The sequence below is a fragment of the Mus caroli genome, unplaced genomic scaffold, assembly GCF_978045245.1.
Source record: "Mus caroli unplaced genomic scaffold, Mus_caroli_1 scaffold_6, whole genome shotgun sequence".
Classification (NCBI taxonomy): Eukaryota; Metazoa; Chordata; class Mammalia; order Rodentia; family Muridae; genus Mus; species Mus caroli.
This window is the reverse complement of record NW_028227261.1, coordinates 107,238,620-107,253,383: the sequence shown is the minus strand read 5'-3', so window position 1 is coordinate 107,253,383 and position 14,764 is coordinate 107,238,620. Positions and strand designations below refer to the sequence as shown.

Here is a 14,764-nt window from a genome sequence, read left to right as displayed (position 1 = left end):
TGCTGATGGTTTGCTAAATAGGCATGCTCTAACCCCTATAGGAATTTCATTCTCAGACCTGGGGAGGCAGAGATGCTCCTTTTTGCAGTAGGACATGGTTACTATAGAGACATATCTGGTGCAAGTGCTGAGAATATGAGTGTTCACCCCAACATCACATCTGTGTTAGGCATCTCTATTGCCTGCTCCAAGGGAACATCTCACAATCGGGGGTAGAGAGAACTAAGAGAGTAGAGAGCAGTGCTTTGAAAACTGCTGCACATGGTTGCAGTCGTGGACAGACACGACTGTGGGCACTTTTCACAAGGCTCAACGATCAAGGAACCCCTTAACATTGCATCATGGCTGGGAAGGCATCCATGAGAGGCCCTGCTCCTTCCTGAGATGTTAGCAGTTAAGATTGGAAGGCTACTGTTAGCAATCTCCTCCTCTTCCTCCTCTCCCCCCTCCTCCTCTTCCTCATCTTCTTCTTCTTCCCCCTCTTCCTCCTTCTCCTCCTCTTCCTCCTCCTTCCCCTTCTCCTTCCTCTCCCTCTCTTTTTTTTTTTAGTGGTACAGTGGCTGGTAGACTGCCTACAGTCCGGCAAATAACCCCTTTGGGTTAGTTGGGAAGCAGATGGAGTTCAGGGCGAGAGGGAGGGGGTTAGAGAGGATGACAAAGGGTGGATATTATCACAGACTACATAAACGTGAAGTAGTCAGAACATTAGGAAAAATCAGAAGTAAAGTGTTTCCATTAAATAATGAGATAACTTCATTCATCAAGGGAGACCAAAGAACAAGGAAAGGCGAGCGTTTTTCCGAAGGAAAATAGAGAGGATCACATCCATCTAATTATCTAGATACAGTTAGAGAAATCACAGCAGTCTTTAACAAGCAGTCAAGGCAAACTCAAACCCACATCCCCAAAAATGAGCATCTAAAACCATGTGACTCCTAAATCTAATCTTTCTCTGCTTGTTAGACAAATAAACAAAACCCAAGACTGGGGTCCCCTCTGTTTCCCAGCCTCATCCCCAGGATACCAGCTGCAGCCTTCCTTCTCCCTGCCCACATTTGTGGCTCCCACAGAGCTTCACCTCAGAGCATCCCTGTAGTGGCTATTCCTGGTTGTCAATTTGACTATATTTGGAATGAACCTCAATTCAGAATTGGAAGGCTCACAAGTGACCCTTATCCGGAGGCTTGGAGATAAAAGTTTCTGATCTGGATCTTGGTATGGAGATCTTGAGGCATAGTGGCTATGGATTCCAGAAGATTAAATCTCCGAGTTCAAGGTCATCTGGGATTAAGGGTGTGGTGGAACACACCTTTAATCTGGGCTACATCTTCTGCTGGAGACAATATAAGGACATTGGAAGAAGGGAGTCTCGCTCTTGCTCCCTCACCTGCCTGCTTGCCTTGTGGGACTGAGTAACCGCTAGATCCTTGGACTTCCATTCACAGCTACTATTGAACCATTGTTGGGAATTGGACTGCAGACTATAAGTCATCAATTAATTCCTTTACTATATAGAGACTATCCATAAGTTCTGTGACTCCAGAGAACCCTAACTAATACAGAAGTTGTTTCTGTCAGTTGCGCAGCTGTGTTGGGCACAGGTCGGTGGGACGCAGCCTTCTGGACCTTGCTCTTTGTTGTTGGGATTGAGTCCGTTTTGGAGAGTCCCCGCGGCAGCTGTCACCATGTGGGTCCCAAGCACACTCATGAAGCAGCCGCCCATCCAGTCTATGGCTGGGGCCGTCCCAGTTTACAACAGAGAAAAGTGAGATATCAATGGAAAAGGTGAAGGTGAAACGTTGTGTCCAGAAAGGGACCAGATTATGCCCCTATGGAGTCCTCAGATGAAGAGGATGAAGAATTTCAGTTCATCAAGGAAGCCAAGGAACAAGAAGCAGAGCCTGAGGAACAGGAGGAGGATTCATCCAGTGACCCCCAACTTCGGCGGTTACAGAACCGCATCAGTGAAGATGTGGAAGAACGATTGGCTCGACATAGAAAAATCGTGGAACCTCAAGTAGTGGGAGAGAGCAACTCAGAAGTAGAAGGGGATGTTTGGCGCCTGGAACGGGAAGATAGCAGTGAGAAAGAGGAGGAAGAGATTGACGATGAAGAAATCGAGCGGCGCCGTGGCATGATGTGTCAGCGAGCACAGGAGAGGAAAAACGAAGAGATGGAAGTCATGGAGGTGGAAGATGAAGGGCGCTCTGGGGGAGGAGTCTGAGTCAGAGTCTGCGTATGAGGAGTACACAGACAGTGAGGATGAAATGGAGACTCGACTTAAGCCTGTCTTCATTTGAAAGAAGGATCGGGTGACAGTTCAAGAACGAGAAGCTGAGGCTTTGAAACAGAAGGAACTGGAACAAGAAGCAAAATGCATGGCTGAGGAGCGGCACAAGAACACCCTCAAGATTGTAGAAGAAGAGACCAAGTAAGAGCTAGAGGAGAACAAGCGGTCCCTTGCTGCCCTGGATGCGCTCAATACTGATGATGAAAATGAGGAGGAGGAGTACGAGGCGTGGAAAGTCCGCGAGCTCAAAAGAATCAAGCGGGAGAGAGAAGACAGAAGTGCTTGAAAAGGAAAAAGCAGAAATTGAACCCATGAGAAATCTGACTGAGAAAGGCGGGCAGAACTTCGGGCAAATGGCAAAGTCATTACCAACAAAGCTGTTAAAGGCAAATACAAGTTTCTACAGAAGTATTATCACCGAGGTGCCTTCTTCATGGATGAGGATAAAGAAGTCTACAAGAGAGATTTTAGTGCACCTACTCTTGAGGACCATTTCAACAAAACCATTCTTCCTAAAGTCATGCAGGTGAAGAATTTTGGACGGTCTGGTCGCACCAAGTACACCCACCTTGTGGATCAAGATACCACTTATTATGACTCTGCATGGGGCCAAGAGAGTGCCCAGAACACAAAATTCTTTAAACAAAAGGCAGCAGGAGTACGAGATGTATTTGAGTGACCATCTGCCAAGAAGAGGAAAGCCACCTAGTCTTCAGCTTATTCCAGCTGTGGGACACAAGGGGATCTGGTCAATTCTCTTGAACCATTTTTTACATGGTTCTTGTATAGAGCTTTTCAGACTTGCGGCCATAACTTGTGTTTGAAGGTGCTTTCTAAGAGGTTTGGACTCATACCAAGAAACCCACAGAAAAGCACTAACCAGGTAGGCTAGAGGCTTCCAGCTTAAAACCATTCCTGAGAAATCTTAGGTTTCTCACCTTGGCTTCCCATATTGACTTGGGACAATTCTGAGTGTTTGTCCAGCCTGGATCAGATACCTGGACATATGAATGGATGGCACTTTCTTTCTTTCTTTCTTTCTTTCTTTCTTTCTTTCTTTCTTTCTTTCTTTCTTTCTTTCTTTCTTTCTTTCTTTCTTCATTCCTTCCTTCCTTTCCTTTCCTTTCCTTTCCTTTCCTTTCCTTTCCTTTCCTTCCTTCCTTCCTTCCTTCCTTCCTTCCTTCCTTCTCTCTCTCTCTCTCTCTCTCTCTCTCTCTCTCTCTCTCTCTCTCTCTTTCTTTCTTTCCATTATTTCTTAGGGTTAGGAGTAGGCTATCAGGAAATCCAAGCTCAGTCCAACCTGTTTTGCATTTGTGGTGTTGAATCTAAATATTTATGTGGATAGATCTCTCCAAATGGGCAAAGGATGTGAAGATATTTGTGTCCCATGTAAATGCTCACCAAAAGGTGACTTCAGCCGAGGAGGATGATTTCAATAATCAAGTGGATAAGATGACCCATTCTGTGGACAGTCAGCCTCTCTCCACAGCCATCCCTGTCATTGCTCAATGGACACATGAACAAAGTGGCCATGGTGGTCGAGATGGAGGTTATGCTTGGGCTCAGCAACACGGACTTCCACTCACTAAGGCTGACCTGGCTACAGCTGCTGCTGAATGCTGATCTGCCAAAAGCAGAAACCAATACTGAGCCCCAGATATGGCACCACTCCTCTAGGTGGCCAGCCAGCAACCTGGTGGCAGGTTGACTACATTGGACCACTTCCTTCGTGGAAAGGACAGCGTTTTGTTCTTACTGGAGTAGATACTTATTGTGGTTATGGATTTGCCTTTCCTGCACGTAATGCCTCTGTTAAAACCACTGTCCACGGACTGACAGAATGCCTTATCTATCGTCATGGTATTCCACACAGTATTGCTTCTGACCAAGGAACTCATTTCACAGCCAGAGAAGTACGACAGTGGGCCCACGATCATAGAATTCACTGGTCTTACCATGTTCCCCATCATCCTGAAGCAGCTAGTCTGATAGAAAGATGGAATGGCCTTTTGAAGATGCAGTTACAGCGCCAATTAGGTGGTAATAGCATGAAAGGCTGGGGCAGAGTTCTTCAGAAGGCAGTATATGCTTTGAATCAGCGTTCAATATATGGTCAGGTTGTCACAGGAATACCACACTCCTGGTACCAATTTGTCTTAGTCAGGGTTTCTATTCCTGCACAAACCTCCTGACATAAAACATCCAGGAGAATGGGGGCACTATTGAAAGACTCCAAAACTCCCAAAGGGAGGCACTTACTCAAGCCTCGGGTCAGCCGCGCACCCAAGAAGACACTGAGACCGAACTTAAGATGTATAGAGAGCAAGATTTAATATAGCAACGACAAGAAAGCAGACAGAAAGCACATATACCAGATATCTGGGGTCGAAACTCGCAGAGGAGATTCGGCAATTAGCCCAAACTTTTCACAAGCTTTTATAGGAAATAGCCAGGTAAAAAGTACAAGTTTTACGTCACCAAGGTGTTCTGCCAAGGGGCTTTACATAACCAAGGGGTCGTGTCCTATATTTTGGCAATGTACTCGATCTATTGGAACATTCTGGGACAGTACCAGGAGGCCCCTATCTCAAAAATGTTCTTGGCATAGTCTTCAGTTAGGAGGGGTAGGACTAGGTTTTTTCCAGGAGACCCCTTTATCTAAAAAATGTTCTTGGAGCAGTTTCCAATTGGGAGGGGGTACCTTGGGGTAAAAAGTTCAGGAGTGCTCCGGGAACTATCTCTGGATGGGAGGGGTAAGAGAACTCTGAGCTGAAGAGTTCATGGAGAGTTCAGGTGTCCAGTAATTTTAACTCTTTCACTATGAAAAGACCAAGCCAAAGAATAATAGGAATAGAAGGAGAAGATTCCCAGGAGCTCAAAGGCCCAGAAAATATTTTCAACAAAATCTAAAAAAGAAAATTTCCTAACCTAAAATAGGCAATGCCTACCAAAGTACAAGAAGCTTACAGAAAGTCAAATAGATAAGACCAGAAAAGAAAGTCCCCTCACTATATCATGAAACACTAAACACACAGAACAAAGAAAGGATATTAAATGCAGTGTACTGGCTAGTTTTGTGTGTCAACTTGACACAGGCTGGAGTTATCACAAAGAAAGGAGCTTCAGTTGGGGAAATGCCTCCATGAGATCCAGCTGTAAGGCATTTTCTCAATTAGTGATCAAGGTGGGGAGGTCCCCTTGTGGGTGGTGCCATCTCTGGGCAGGTAGTCTTGGTTCTTTAAGAGAGCAGGCTGAGCAAGCCAGTAAAGAACATCCCTCCATGGCCTCCGCATCATCTCCTGCTTCCTGACCTGCTTGATTTCCAGTCCTGACTTCCTTTGGTGATGAACAGCAATGTAGAAGAGTAAGCTGAATAAACCCTTTCCTCCCCAAGTGCTTCTTGGTCATGATGTTTGTGCAGGAATAGAAACCCTGACTAAGACAAATTGGTACCAGGAGTGCGGTATTCCTGTGACAACCTGACCATGTTTTGGGGAGGACTGTGGAAGGACTTTGGAACTTTGGGCCAGAAGATCTATTCGGTGTTAAGAACTCTGGGATGTTGTGTAGGAGCTTGGAAGATAATGTTGAGAACAGTGCAGAAGATGGAGGCCTGGTTTGTGACATTTCAGAGGGAAGATTAAACACTCTTTTCAGGGCCATTGCTAGTTTGATTGTGAAGATTCTGTGGTTCTGGTTAGCTGGGGCTGAGGAATCAGCTGTGATTAACAAGATACCAGAACTACTAAAGCAAAACCTTTGCATTACTGGGACTATTGATGTTGGTTAGCTGGAGCTAAGAAATTAGCGGTGATTAAGAAGAGACCAGCATCGTAGAGGTGACATCTTCTGGGAAGTGTTTTCTAAAAGCACAGAGGCTGTGTTCCAGAGATAGCCAAGGTTGTACCTTGTGCTGTGGCTGGACTTGGTAATGTGTAAGAGTTACCCAGGTGGTACTGATTTTGAAGGCATGAAGGAGTCATGCAGAGCAGCTGAGGCTCGGCACTGTGAGAGGCCATGGAAGGCCATTGGTGAAGGTGCAGCCTCAGTTGCAATTGATGGCCCAGGACAGAAGGAGTCATGCAAAGGAGTTGAGGCTTGGCATCATGAAGAGAGCCTATGAGAGGCTGTTGGTGAAGCCTAGTTACAGCGGAAGACAACAGTGTTTTGGAGATGCCAGTACCATGAGATGACCACCAAGAACAGAAGCAGTAATGGAGTACAGGCAGCTGGAGCCTAGAAGACAATGTGTGTGCTACAAAGGGCAAGGCTGGAGAAGTGATCCAAGTCCTTGGAGGATCCCAGACATTGGACAGTTGGAGTTTGATCTTGCTTTTCATTGTGACTGTGCCCTGATGCTTTTCCCTCTTGAAGGAAGTATTTTAGTGGAACCCACAGTTAAGAGAGTTTTAATTGTAAAGATTTTGGATTTTAAGAGAGATTGAAATTTTAAGAATTTGCAAAGACTGTGGGACTTTTAAAGTTATTTAGATCTTGGGAATGAGTAAGAAATTAAGGGTTGAGGCTTAATAGTGATGTGTTTGTGTGTCAAGTTGACAAGGGGTTAATTGTACTGGCTAGTTTTGTGTGTCAACATGTGGAAGAGTAAGCTGAATAAACCCTTTCCTCCCCATGTGCTTCTTGGTCATGATGTTTATGCAGGAATAGAAACCCTGACTAAGACATGTAGCAAGGGAAAAAGACCAAGTAACATAAAACAGACCTATTGGATTTACACCTGACTTCCCAATGGAAACTCTAAAAGACAGAAGGTCTTAGAAAATGTTGTGCAAAGTGTAAGAGACCACAGGTGTCAGCCAAGACTACTATGATCAGCAAAACTTTCAATCACCACAGATTAAAAAACAAGATATTCAATGATAAAGCCAAAATTAAACAGTATCTATCTATAAATTAAGCCCTCCAGAAGGTGCTAGAAGGAAAACTCCAACATAAGGAGGCTAACTACATCCATGATAACACAGGGAATAAGTAATATTAGGCCAGCAAAATCAAAAGAAGGGAAATACACTTACACACACCACCACCACCAAAAGGATAGACTTTACTTCAGGGTAGAGAGTTGGAAAAAGATATTCAAAGCAATGGACCTAAGAGGCAAGCTAGTGCAGCTATTTTCATACTATCAAAATAGACTTTTAAAGAACCCCAATCAAATAAGATAGGGAAGAACACTGCATACTCACAAAGGAAAAATCCACCAAGATGACATTTTAATTATTAATATCTAGGCAGCAAACACTAAAGCATTCAAGTTTGTAAAAATAAACACTACTACATCTTAAATCACATATTTATCCACATACCTGGACATGAAGCAAGTCTTAGCAGATACCAAAAAACCTGAAATAACTCCCTGTATCCTATCAGACCACCACTGCTGACTAAAGCTGGATATCAACAACAGAAAGATTACCAACTCATGGACACTGAACAACTCTCTACTGAATCAAAAATGGGTCATACAGAAATAAAGAAATTAAAGACTTTCTAGAATTCAATGAAAATGAATAGAGAGTATACCAAAATTTATGGGACATATTGAAAGTGATTCTAAGAGTCAAGTTTATCTCATATGTATCTACCTAACAACAAACCAACAAAAGAGCAAAACTGGAGAGATCACATATTAGCAACTTAATAGAATACCCGAAAGCTCTCCAATAAAAAGAAGTAATCATTCCCAAGAGGAATAGATGGCAAGAAACAATCAAACAGGGTCGGAATCCATAAAATAGAATCAAAGAGAGCAGTCCAAAGAGTCACTGCAACAAAGAGCTGGCTCCTTGAGAAAATCAACAAGATAGATAAACCCTTACCCAATTGATCTGAAATGTGGTGAGAGAATATCTTAATTAGCAAAATCAGAAATGAGAAGGGGGATATCACAACAGACACAGAGGAAATCCAGAGTCATAAGACATACTTTAAAATAACAATACTCCACCAAATTGGAAATTCTAAAAGAAATGGATAATTTTCTCAATCAGTGCCACTTATAGAAGTTAAATTCAGACCAGACAAGCAATTTAAATAGACCTATAATACCTAGTGAAATAGAACCAATCATTAAAAGTCTCCCAATCAAAAAAATCCAGGGCCAGGTGGTTTAAGTGCAGAATTCTACTAGACTTTCAAAGAAGAGCTAATACCAAAACTCATCAAATTATTCCACAAAATAAAAACATTTAATTTTATGAGGCCATAGTTACCCTGATACTCAAATCACATAAAGACCCAACCAGAGAGAGAGAGAGAGAGAGAGACAGAGAGAGAGAGAGAGAGGGAGAGAGAGACAGAGAGAGACAGAGAGAGAGAGAATTGCATACATACTCAATAAAATACTTGCAAACTGAATCTAAGAACATATCAAAGAGATCACTCATCATAATCAAATAGACTTCATCCTAGAAGATAAAGAGATGGTTCAACATAAGAAAATCAATAAATGTGATCTATCATATAAATCAACTGAAACCACACACACACACACACACACACACATACACACACACACACACACACACACACACACACAGAGATAATCTTGTTAGATAATGAAAAGGCCTTTGACAAATCCAACACCCCTTCATGTTAAAAGTCCTGGAGAAATTAGTGGAGAGGGACATACCTAAACATAATTTAGGAAAATTACAGCAAGCTTGAAGTCAATATCAACTAAAGTGGAGAGAACTCAAAGCAATTCCACAAAAATCAGGAACAAGACAAGGTTGTGTACTCTCTCCATATTTATTCAATATAGCACTTGAAGTCTTAGCTAAAGCAATAAGACTACTGAAGGAGATCAAGGGGGATACAATTGGAAAGCAAGATGTCAAAGTATCTTTATTTGCAGATGATATGATAGTATACATGAATGACCCTAGAAATTCTACTGGGACACTCCTAAAGCTGATAAACACCTTCAGTGAAGTGGCTGGATACAAGATTAATTTACGAAAATTTGTAGCCCTCCTATATACAAATGTAAGACTGAAAAAAGAATCAGGAACATAACACCTTTCACAATAGCTCAAATAACATAAAATATCTTGGGGTAACTCTAGCCAAGCAAGTGAAAGACTTGTATGACCAAAAACTTAGTCTTAAAAGTTTTTGAAGAAAGAAATTGAAGAAGATACTGGAAGACAGAAAGATCTCTCATGCTCATGGATCAGTAGGCCTAATATAGTAACAAGGCCCATCCTACCAAAAGCAATCTACAGATTCAATGCAATTCCCATCAAAATTCTAACACATCTCTTTTTAACAGAACTTGAAAGATCAATTCTCAAGTTCATATGGAAAGCAAAATAAAACAAACAATCAAATAAACAGGATAGTTTAATAGTCTTATACAATAAAAGAACTGCTGGAGCTCTCCACATTCCTGATTTCAAATTGTATTTCAGAGCTTTAGTAATAAAACCCACATTGAATTGGCATAAAAACAGACAAGTTGATCAATGGATGGAATTGAAGACCCAGACATAAAGTCCACATACCTATGGACATCTGATTTTTTTTTATAATGAAGCCAGAAATACACACTGGAAAAAACCCCATCTTTTACAAATGGTGTTGGTCAAACTGGGCGTCTACATGTAGAAAAATGTAAACAGATCCATACTTATTTCTCTACACAAAATTCAAGTCTAAATGGATCAAAGATCTCAATATAAAACCAGATAGATACATTGAATATGATAGAAGAGAAAGTGTGGAACAGCCTTGAACTCATTGGCACAGAAGACTTGGATAGTCATTTGGACACAGTGGCAGCCTACAGAATGAGAATTTTTTTTTTTTTTAACCTACTGTACATCTAATAGAGGGCTAATATCCAAATATATAAAGAACTCAATAAACTAGAAATCAAAAAGTCAAATAACTCCACTAAAAATAGGATACAGATCTAACAGAGAATTTTCAATGGAGGAGACCCAAATGGCTGAGAAATACTGAGTTGTTCAACATTCTCAGCCATCAGAGAAATACAAATCAAATTACTTTAAAGATTCCATCTTACTCCTGTCAAATGGCTAATATTAATAACACAGATAACAGCTCATGCTGGTGAGGATATGGAATAAAGGGATACTCCCCTATTGCTGATAGGAGCCCAAACTTTTACAGCCACTATGGAATCAGAAAGCTGGGAACCGATCTGCCTCAAGATTAGCCATACTACTCTTGGACATATCTACCCAAAGGATGTTCCATCCTACCATAAGTACACTTGCTCAACCAAGTTTATTGTAGCTTTATTTATAATAGCCAGAAACCACCTAAGTGTCTCTCAACAGAATTAAGGATAAAGAAAATGTGTGCATTTATACAATAAAGTATTAACTTGGTTATTAAAAATGACAGTATTAAATTAGCAAGCAAATGGATGGAACTAGAAAATATATTGTGAGTGAGGTAACCCAGATCCACAAAGTTCAATATGGTATTATATGCTTACATGTGGATATTGACCATTAAATAAATGATAACCAAGGTACATTCTGCAGACCCAGGCAGGTAAGATATAGAGGGGTGGGGCACGTGATCTCCCTTAGAGGGGGAGAAAGAATAAATATTGTGGGTGGACTGGGAACAGGTGTGGATAGAAACAGGAGGATTATGTTAGATAGGGGAGAGAGATGGGGTTGAGGGATGGAATGTGGGGAGGAATAGCTGGAATGGAGGGGCATTTGAGGAATGCAATGGAGTCCTAGTGCAGTATAAACTTCCTCAAATATATGGAAGACAGTATTTATCAATCAGGTATCCTAATAATGGGGATGTGGAGTTGCAATTGGCCATTTCTTGTCACCAAAGAAGCTTCCAGTAGTGGGACTGGGTTGCATTCAATTAAGTTGTTAACCAAGGGAGTCCTATAGAAATCCCCAAACAGCTCATGCTGTTGCTAAGACAACGAATTACCCTCCACAAACTGACCCATTACCAGGGACTACACCCACACAACTCATTAAACATGGAGAAGTTGAGCTGGTATCTATATGGATGGAGCCTTCAAGCCTATGTTCTAGTGACTTTGGTATGGGAAGACACTCTGAAGGCTACCAGAAAAGTAAATACCAACCTAGCCACAAACCCTTTGACCTATAATGTGTTCTCCCTGCAAGACGCACGAGAGCAATGGTGGCACAGAACTTGGGGAGTAGTCAACCAATGTCTTATGTAAACCCAAGGCCCACTCCAGGAGGAGGAACCCATACCAGTCACTGCTTGGTTGACCAAGAACAAGAGACTAGATAGCCCAAAGACTTAGGGTAAAACCAAACACTGTATCAAAAAATGACTCTTAATGTTATACTCATAGAGAAGGGTCTGTTTTTTTTCTTTTTTAAACTCTTAGAGAATTTATTTGAGGCCTTGCTTATAGTACTAGTCCAGCGGTTCTCAACTTTGTGTGTCCTGATCCCTTTGGGGGACTCATGACCCCTTTTGTAGATCAACTTTTTAATAGTATGGAAAACACAGATACTTACGATTCATAACTATAGTAAAATGACAGATATAAAGTAGCAATGACATGATATGTGGTTGGGTGTCACTACAATGTGAGGAACTGTATTAAAGGGAGGGTCTCAGAATTAGGAAGGTTGAGAACCACTGGATTAGTCATCTTGGCAGGAAGCAGATTAGCTTTATGCTGAAGCAGTAGCTGAGATCATTACATCCTGATCCACAGGCTGCAGGCAAAGGCAGGGGGAGAGGAGAAAACATTTGGTCTATTGGTCTATATTGCAATGCTAGGCCTACAAGTGATTTTTCCTGTGTACAAGCTTTTGTTGTGCAAACTTTATTTTTCTTTTTCTTTTTTTGAGGACCTTCTTTTTTCTTTTCTTTTCTTTTTAACCCCCCCCCCCCCCCCGCACCAGACGTTTTTCTTTTCTTTATTTACATTTCAAATGTCATCCCTGTTCCTGGTTTCCCCTCTGAAAAACCCCCTAGCCCCTCCCCATTCCCCCTGCTCATCAACCCACCCATTCCTGCTTCCTGGCCCTGGCATTCCCCTATACTGGGGCATAGAACCTTCACAGGACCAAGGGCCTCTCCTCCCATTGATGACCGACTAGGCCATCCTCTGCTACATATGCAGCTAGAGCCATGAGTCCTACCATGCGTTTTCTTTGGTTGGTGGTTAGTCCCTGGGAGCTCTAGGGTTACTGGTTAGTTCATATTGTTGTTCCTCATATGCACAGAGTAGAGACTTACTCAGCCATCATCAGAGAAGATTCCTCCTGAACCAGATGGGAACAGATGCAGAGACCTACAGCCAGACATTATGAAGTCCTTGGAACACAGAGCCCTAAGTTGGAGAACTTCAGCAAATCCCTCCCCTTGGAGCACAAGGAACCCCACAGAAGAGGAGGCAGAAAGATTCAGAAGGGATGGAAGACAGCAGGTGAACAAGGCCCTCTAGATAAACTAAGGCTCATATGAACTCAGAGACTGAAGCAGCAAGCACAGAGCTTACCTGGGTCTGCACCAGGTCCTCTGCATATGTATTATTGCTTTCAGCTTAGTATGGTTGTAGGGCTGACTGTGTGAACAAGTAGGTCTCTGACTTTTGTGCCTGCTCTTGGGGCTCTTATCTTTATGTTGGGTTGCCGTGTCCAGCCTTAATGTGATGGTTTTGGCTTTATCTTATTATATTTTATTTTGTCATGTTTGTAACCTCTGAGAAGCATATTCATTTCAAATGAGAGTCAGAAAGGGTGTATATCTGGAGGGGAGGGAAGATGAGGGGGAAGGAATCAGGAAACTGTTATTAGGACATATTGTATGAGAAAAGAACCTATTTTCTTTATTTTTAAAAAAGATTTATTTATTTTGTGTATAGAAATACACTGTAGCTGTCTTCAGACACACCAGAAGAGGGCATCAGATCCCATTACAAATGGTTGTGAGCCACCATGTGGTTGCTGGGAATTGGACTCAGGACCTCTGTAAGAGTAGTCAATATCCTTAACTACTTTGTCATCTCTCCAGCCCAACAAGCTATTTTCAATAAAAGGAAAACAAATGGGAAAAATATCAAAACTAAAGTATGGGAGCTGGAGAGATGCCTCAACCAAGCCTGACAGACTGACGTCAAGGCCTGAAATCCACATGGTGGAAGGAGAGAACTCACTTTCTCAAGTTGTCCTCTGACTCCCACAAGTGTGACATGGCATGTGTGCACGCACTGCCACACACAAAATAAATGTGTGAAAACTTACAGAAATTAAGATACGGGTAAAATATGATTCCAACTGTGAGCAAACAAACAGTCAGGTCTCAGTAAAACTGAAGCGCTGCAGAATTACAGAAGTCCAAGAGTCTGAGGCTGGAAACATCGTTTCTTTTCCCCCAGTCTCCTGCATGACAGACAGGTCCTGTGTACACATTGGTAAGATGGGTCAGAGGAACAGAGGGTACAGGTACTTGCTGGATGGTTGTCAGAGCCCTGTGGGGTGTCTTTAAGGGTTGTCACACTGAGCACTGGGGAGCCACCTGCTTGCTCTGTCTGCCTAGCTCCTGGGGACAGCCTGCTTGTCCTTCTCTGCTTCCTCCTTGTGCTCTTCCAGGCTGGATGGTTGTACTTCTAGGTGGCCTTGGGTTCTGGCCTTAGCCGATGGGCTTTGAGGTAGCTCAGTAGATGAGCTGAGCTCAGAGAACATCTCTTACTTGCCTTTGGGGAGTTTTCTTTCTGACAGCAGTCCTTCTCTGACATCTTTTCTGAGTGAGGGCTGGCTCCCTTTTGGTGAACCAGCAGGATTATCTGCTGTTGGGGACCATGTTCCCTGCTTTGAAGGTTGTCTATCATGAAGGTTACAGGATATTACAGAAAGTGTGCTCTGGTGATCCATTAAGTGGATCACTTAAAAATGTCAAGCTTAGTAGCATTCCTTCATATGCCTGGTTTTCCTTGGATTATATGATCTATCCCAGTGGCTTCCTGAAATCCTCTCTTTTGCTTAGAGCCACTTGCAAGTGTTAGGACCACGCTGTTCAGTGTTCCAGAGGGTGGCTCCCAAGACCACATGTGACTCTGGTTTACTCGATTACACCGAGATATCATTAGATTTCCGTATTCCACAATACAAAGTGAATCCACAATTCGGCTGGATCTGAGCTGGTTAACGTGGTAACTTGGTTCTAAAACCATCACAGAGGGCAAGGCGTTTTCAGTTTTTGAGACCCGCATCCTTGTACCTGCGTGTGATGCCCGGAAGTTGCTGCAATCTTCTTTTCATGTCTCTCTTTTTTTTTTTTTTTCTTATTTTTGCCTTTCAATTTTGCTGCTCAGAATTTTAAATATTTGCTTTTAGAATTTAAATCTGTCGTCATTCCACTGAGATGCTTATGGTAGCAAAAAGTTGAAGCAATCTCAAATATATAACAATAAGAAATTATAAATAGTAGTGTACATTTCAGGGCATTCGTTGGACACAT

The 14,764-nt window shown here is 42.3% G+C and overlaps 1 pseudogene; it reads left to right on the top strand.

The window, feature by feature from the left end:
- The first annotated feature begins 1,685 nt into the window (after positions 1-1,685).
- Positions 1,686-3,232, top strand: LOC110293290 (microfibrillar-associated protein 1A pseudogene; annotated as a pseudogene).
- The last annotated feature ends 11,532 nt before the right edge of the window (positions 3,233-14,764 follow it).